Consider the following 7367-nt stretch of genomic DNA (forward strand, 5'->3'; position numbering starts at 1 on the left):
AAGACGTCAGCAATTACCAACTATAAAGAGATCAGCAGAATAGTGAAGGCAGGGGTTACAAAAGACCCAAAGTGATAGGAGAAAGTTTGCTCTGTGCTGGCAATACTAAGTGCCCCTAAGAGCAATTGCAAAAAAAAAAAAAGGGGGGGGGCAGGAAGTAAAGACACTTGCCTAGAACAGAGTAAATAGAATGATATAGAAGGAAGGAGGAAAGGGGGGGACCAGAGTAGTCCTACCATTAGACCTCAGCAGCCTCCACTGGGTTACACAGGAAAACAAAGTTCGGGCAAGTTTCGCCTGAGGGTTATAATCTATCTAAGGTCCCCAAACCTTGGGGTATGTTACAAAATTGAAATGCACTTCTCAGGCACCATAGTGCCCATGAGCCTCTGTTTAACACCAACATTAAGAAAAAGGTTGTCTCCATGCCAAGGCAAGAGTTTGACAGGCGGTCAAAAACACAAACCCCACCAATTTCCTCCGAGTCTCAGATAGAGATGGAATATGTAGTAGGGCCTCCCAGGGGTTGCGAGCTAAGGTAACATCAAGAACAGGGTGAATCATAGTATAAACACAGGTCCAAAACCAGATTGCCTTAGGGCAGGTCCACCAAATGTAAAGGAGGGTTCCACGTTCTCTACAACCCAGGAAGCACTTAGAGACACCGGCATGTAATGATTTTTCAATGCTGCCATTCAAACTATACAATTGATTTACCAAAGGAAAATAGACTGTTCACTTTGCAGGGGAAGTATTACTTTGCAACGGAATTAACCCCAGGGGATAGTGAATGAGGTAAAGCACTGCTGACTTCCAACATTCAGTCATTTGCAAGTAAAAATGTTGTTTTTTTATATTCTATGCATTAGATTGGATATTCTCTGCAAAGTGAAATTTCACTGCATTCACTAAGCTCTGGGGAAAATTTCGGCCAAAATGTATTCTGCGACATGTCTTTGCTAAAAAAAATCCCAATATGTGTAAATTAATTGGTTTATGTGAAAGTTGTAGCATTTACAAATGGCAGTGTATATATATTGGAATTTTGTTTTTTGTTTTTTTACTAGTAATGGCGGAAATCAGCGACTTATAGTGGGACTGCAGGACTGCGTTGGGCATTCTGACACTGGGTGGGAACTGACTAACTGTCACTGACATCCCCAGTAACATTAATACAGTAATCAGTGCTAATAAAAAACACTGACACCGCACTAATGACACTGGGCAGGAAGGGGTTAACATCTGTAGCGATCAAAGGATTAACTGTGTGCTGTGTGTGTTTTAGTATGTGGGCTGTGTGTGTGCTTTACACTGTAAGCACACTGCTTCGTATGGCAGTGTGCAGGAGCTGATGGGAGAGATTAGTTTACATACAGTTCTCTCCCTGTTGTTGATGCTCAGAGATTGCTGGGTGCCGGCGGGGAATCACTGGCCAGGACCCAGTGATTGACAGCCGAGGCCGTGAATGGCGGCGCAGGTAGGGCCCCCTACCCAGAAAATGCAAAATCACATATATATATATATATATATATATATATATATGTGATTTTGCACAGCCATGCCGCCCTGTAGCAGTATTTCTGCTATAGGGTGGTGCAGAAGCGGTTAATAAATAAAACCCTGTGTGTTTATCTGCATTTAGGCTTTGTCAGTTTAGCTGTGCTTAGAAAAAATAGAACTCTGTGTGTCCAGGATCTGCCAATACATTCTAGAGTGAATGAGCCCTAAAGCCCCTTGCACATGCGGCATCTAGCTGCTGTATGTGCAATCCTGGTATTTTAGTGCATCTGGGAGCCACAGGTGCATCATACAGCCCTGCTAATTCATAATGGCACTCCTTTGTTTAGCTTTTCTAAACCCAGGAGAAGTCATCCAGGAAGTTTAACTGAAATCATGAGACAGAAAAGAACCCCATATCAAAATTTTTAATTTGCGAAAGCAGAATTGCTTGTGTAACCTGGACTGTAGCTGATAACTGCTGCATAACTTTTTCCTTTGTTGCTGCTGTATTATCCGTCTGCAGTGTAGACAGGGTTAAATTGAATATTCATTAAAGCAGAAGTGCAGCCGCCATCCTTAATGAGACCACTTGCAATTCTCCTCTATAGAGTGTTTTCAGCGCAGGGAACAGTCTTCTTGGCTGGCTCTGGATCGATCCTAGTGGACAGTGGTTGGCTGATACAACAAAGCAAGAAGGATGTGTCTGGAGGCTGCTGAAAGGAAAGGAAGGGCACAGTCAAAGAAAAGGCTAGCAGGATGTTGGAAAAAGACTGAACTGCTAACTGAAAGGAAGCCAGTCATAGCTAACCACAATTGGGAGGGACCTGAGAGAACTGCTCATTGCGTAGAACCTTGTCTGAAAAACTGGGGACCTTCTCACTGGGAGGTGTGTGATCATACTATACTATAGAGAGCACTCCCACCGCTTGTAAGGAGTATTGAAAGAGAGAAAACACAGCAACTCTTTTCCTGTCTGAGGCCTTGAACTGAACGTGTCCAGAGACTCAGAAGAGTGTGCCCTGGGTCTGGTAAGAGACTAACATTACACAACTTCATCTGTTGTGTGTTGGAAACTGTTGTGTTTTCTTAAAGGACCCCAACTTTTCTCAGTCAACATTTTCTTCATCAATCACTGGCCAGTGGGATAAAATGGAGACTGTTATAACAAATTAGGAACGTGTTTATTAACTGTTGCTAAGAGAATGCAATTCAGTTCTGTTAATTACTGTTAGAATACTGCGGGCCCATGGATAAATGCTGGCATTGTAATTCGGAGAGGGGGACATTCCTGCATGTATTCTGGTCCTGCCCAAGGTGGAGGTGCTACTGGCAAGAGGTCAGATTGTTACAAAATTTACAGATTATCCGGTCCCTGACAATCCTGCGTTCTTTCTGCTTCAAGTCACCAACATTCCAGCTAAAGTTTACAAACAATCAATTCTACGACATCTTCTGAACGCTGCCAAATCCTGTATATCCCTTAGATGGAAGGATCCACAACCTCCATCTGTTGGACTCTGGCTCTAAAGGGTAGAGGAGCTAAATGTAGTGGAAAACTTGGTACTGACGAAACATGACAAACACGAGGTATATTCCAAAACATGGGCCTTGTGGAACATGTTTATTTTTTTCGAAGGAGGAAGTCCCTTCTCGAGGCAGATCACCCCATTGTCTAGAGTTTGATTACAATTAGCTGTGCTACTGGACATGGTCATTAGACACACTACTTTACTAACATCCCTTTTATGCTTTCCTTGCTATTGCCCAACCTCCTTCTTCTCCTCCCCTTCCCTTCTACTCTCTCCCCCTTTATTTATCTATTTATTTTTTTCGTTCTCTCTCTCTCTCTCTCTCTCTCTCTCTCTCTCTCTCTTTGTTCCTCTTTCTCTTTCCTTTCTGTCTTCTTTTTTCTATGCTTTCTTTTTTATATCTTGGAAAAAGTTACAGCAGTGTCATCCATGATGGTTTCTTCCTTTGTTGGTTACAATTTGATGTTTGTGTATTCTAAGATACCTGACAACACCTGCATGAATGTATTATGTTTTTCTTCTTTTGTGACTTACCTACACTGGTTTTTTAACCATTTCTGTGTAATACTTTCCACAGATGGAAACTGTTGTATTTAAAATAAAGAATATGAAAAAAAAGAATACTGTGGATGTTTAAACACCTCTCAAAGTTCCATTATTGTTTTTTTGATTGTTCAAGTACACATCCTAATCCTGTCTTCTTTTAGGCAATGCTTGGCTTAATAAATTCCTTGAATTACCCCTAGGTATGTTGGTAAGTGCTGAATTAGTGAGGTTTGGCATCTTCAGGTATGCAGAAAAATCTCAAAACAATTCAGCAGCTCCTCCTGGGGTAGCATTACACTTGTATGTTTCAGGCCAGTTAGTCGCACCTGTATTGACTGTATATCATACTGTATATTCTAAGAGTGGCACATGCACCAAAAGACTGGGTACAGGTCTAACCATAAGGAAGACAGATCATGAAGACATGGATAAATGGCAAGGTAGGAAGCACAAGTCTAGTCCTTTTTAGATTTGTTGTCACGATGTGGGTCTCTAGTAGAGCAACTAACGGTTGCTTATATAAAATATAAATCATCTAGTGGTATCTGTTTTCTAAAATTACGCAGCACCTAGTTGTGTTGACTATGAGTCCTGTTTTTGTTTGGGCCTGTCTTATTAAAGACAAATGTCAATTGAAGAGCAGGGTATACATGCATAGTTTTTTTTCATTCAACCAGCGAGTTGAATGAAGAAGAAAACTCAGATCCTCATATCCACACAAACAATATGGATGCAGGGATCTCCCTCCTGTCAGAATACACTGAGCAGACACATGACCAGCCTCACAGTGCAGCTCTCACTGCACTAACATAGGAATTAATGGGCTGACCTACTATTATTTGTTAGCAGACTACCCTCATCCACACTTTGGCTGCCTAGACTACCTCAGGACCCCAAGTAAATTCTGCACATATCTATCAAAGAATGTAAACATTTTTATTGAATTATCTTTCAACACATTTTGTATAATTCTTGGAAATATGTGTAAAAGATTGAAATTGAAGTTATACACAGGAAAGTAATGTATTTCCTAACACTTGAATAATTCTATTACATGGATGTCTTCTCTACTAATATAATATATAATGGACGTAAAGAGCCTTCAAAGAGTTCTTGCAAGAGCATAAACTTCTCGTGAAAGCAGATGTAACAAATAAACGTGATGACAAATAATGCAATGAAAGGATCTTATTATTTCTGTCTAAAGTCTCTCTCATCCACAAAGCATTTCAACTATTCTGCTAATACACACTACAATAAGGCTTCCTGAAAGCTACAGCATAAAAGGACAGGGGTTGTAATGGGAGAGCAGCCCCCAAGAATGTATTAATGTGTCCATTACTTTTCATCTTTCCCTGTTACCTTTCATGTAATCAAATCAACATAGTTTCCAATAGCTGTAAAACTAGAAGCATATGTCTTCCATAAGACACCACATACTTCTATGGCATGTAGGAGCCCCCCCGGCTGGCATAGATAGCTGAAATGCATTTATTGACTTGCTATGTTTACCCTTCCCTGGCTACAATACATAGTGTCCACAATATAAAATGCTGTCTGTACAAGGCAATGCCTGGAGAAAATAAGGAGGCAATAAAAGCTCATTTAGAACTGATATTTCGGTGTTGGGTAGATGCCTTTCTATTTAATCACTGACCTTTTTCCTATATTTTTAATGGCTCCTGCGGTGAGTTCTGTGTAGTAAAGTGTTTGCGTTTACTGACCTGCCAAAGCCAATATGATGTGTTGCAATTTCTCTGTTGGATTTCCATTTACTTTATAATGTGGACAATTTAGGAAAAGGATTCATTGGATGAGGAAGGAACAGAGCTGGAAATGTCAATGAGGAGATAATGGAATACTTGAGACATAAAAGAACCTAGTGCATCCTTTACTGCCATAAGGTATCTATAAAAGGTTAAAGCTCAATTCTAGCCAGATCTTGTTTTAGTTTTGTAGAGAATAGAGAAGGTCCATTACTTCATCAGGTTTGTAGTGCAGTATCCCTATTGGGGAGATCTCCCCTTCATTTCTGTTAGACTGCTTAGTCTGCAACAAAACACATTTTTTCACTAACGTAGGGAGGGGTTAGAACCTCTGTCAGGCTATAACTTTCCATGATATCTTTCCCTCCATTCCTTGTCCTGCTGTCAGAGAGACAGGAATAGAGGTGAAGTCTCTCCAGTGGGGTCATTCAATATCAAGGAAAAAAATCACATACTGTACATACCTATTTCCATGGGTTCAGTTGTATGACATCATGCTCCTCTTCTTTCCCGAATGGTGGTCCTGTCCTGTAATGTTTTGGCTCCACGTCCTGCAACACCCTCCACTGTAACTATGGCAGCTGGATGATGTCCTTGATGTGGCAGGGCAGGTCCTTGGCTCCTGGGCTCGCAAAACTCAGCTCATTCAACCAAGATGACAACCAGTACAGTGGCAGAGGGTGAGTATTGCAGAAAGCTTTATTTTTACTACTGCTGGGCATTGTTTTTTTTTTTTTTTTTTTTTATAAAGCTGGAGTTGTGTTTTAAGCATCATTTGCATCATTGTTTTCTGAGCTAAGAACTGAGCAAACACAAAAAAACTATAATTCAAGTCTAGTTTGCTAGTTTCTTTCTTTTAAATATGCTTTGGTCCTGGTTTGTGATGTAGATCACATAGTGAAGTATCTCCTTCTATTATCCTCCAAACTGTACACATTATGCTCTCATTTTCCTCAGATTGAAAACCTTCATGCTTAGTACTTGTCCCCAATCATGTTCTATAGTCAAACCTACCTTTCTGCAATGCAGTGTCAGATGGTAAGCTAACATTTTGCCTTTGATTACTCGAGTTATGTCAAATATGAGACAGCAAAGTAAGGTAAATTTTACGCATGAAACAATGGAAACATTAAACAGCAGACAAGTGAACAAGTATTATTGAAACCCCAAAGTCAAACACCAATCACAAAAGAAAGCACAGTTTAATACTGAATTAACAATCAGAGCAGTGATCTCCCCTGCTGGGGTTTACCTCCCTGATTACCGGGGGCATATGGAATCCTACAGCATTGGGCATATATTGTTTGCCAGCCCTGTGTCAGCTACTGTACATGCAGATCTGCAGGTATCATCCTACTGCCCTTGGCCCTTTTCACTGTACAGTACTTCCGTCAATGCAAATTAAGCAGCCATTCATGTTAAAGCATGTGGGGGAAGGTTACATACCAGACCAATAGCTTGTAGGGTAGGGGCAGCGTGGGGCAGTAAATGGTGTATTAAAGAACGTGCAAACAGTACAACAGCCCTGCGGGTAGCTCACCCAAACTTGCAGTCAATGTAGCGGAGAGTCAGCGTGGCCAGTCCAACCCAACAGGGAGCTTGTGGAAGTGCAGACATATGCCCTTTACTTCCTCCTCCAGAACCGCTCCCTATCAGTGTTGCTGTCCCTGACAGGAAAGTATGATCTCCCTACACTAGCCAGTTCGCAAATGCGTGCCAAAACATGTGGACAGGGACTTAAAAAAGATTTGCCACCAGGGTCACCTAGATGCAGTGTTGCCAACCAGAATACTGTTTCAGGGAACTGAGGGAACCATAGAGAAACTAAGTTTCCCTTGACTTTCCCTCCAGCTGCAGTACAGCTCTGGACTAATGCCTCCTACAGTGAAGAAAATAGACTGCACCTGCCTATATGCTTTGACTTATGAAGAACACAGTAGTATTTTGAACAGGTTTTTACAACTGTCCAATAACTATTTTATGGCTTCTATCTATCCCAAGAACTCCACTATGGCCCCATAACAAT

At 41.2% G+C, this 7367-nt stretch overlaps 1 long non-coding RNA gene across 1 annotated transcript; it reads right to left on the reverse strand.

The window, feature by feature from the left end:
• Positions 1-1909: 1909 nt before the first annotated feature.
• Positions 1910-5991, reverse strand: LOC149463238 (uncharacterized). Its single transcript, XR_016312485.1, has 2 exons — positions 5806-5991; positions 1910-2213 (listed from the first exon to the last, which is right to left on the reverse strand). It is a non-coding gene; the product is annotated as an uncharacterized LOC149463238 (long non-coding RNA).
• Positions 5992-7367: the final 1376 nt, after the last annotated feature.

The sequence above is a fragment of the Staurois parvus genome, unplaced genomic scaffold (genome assembly GCF_062004578.1).
Source record: "Staurois parvus isolate SC_StPar_1 unplaced genomic scaffold, SC_StPar_1.0 ptg000155l, whole genome shotgun sequence".
Lineage (NCBI taxonomy): Eukaryota > Metazoa > Chordata > Amphibia > Anura > Ranidae > Staurois > Staurois parvus.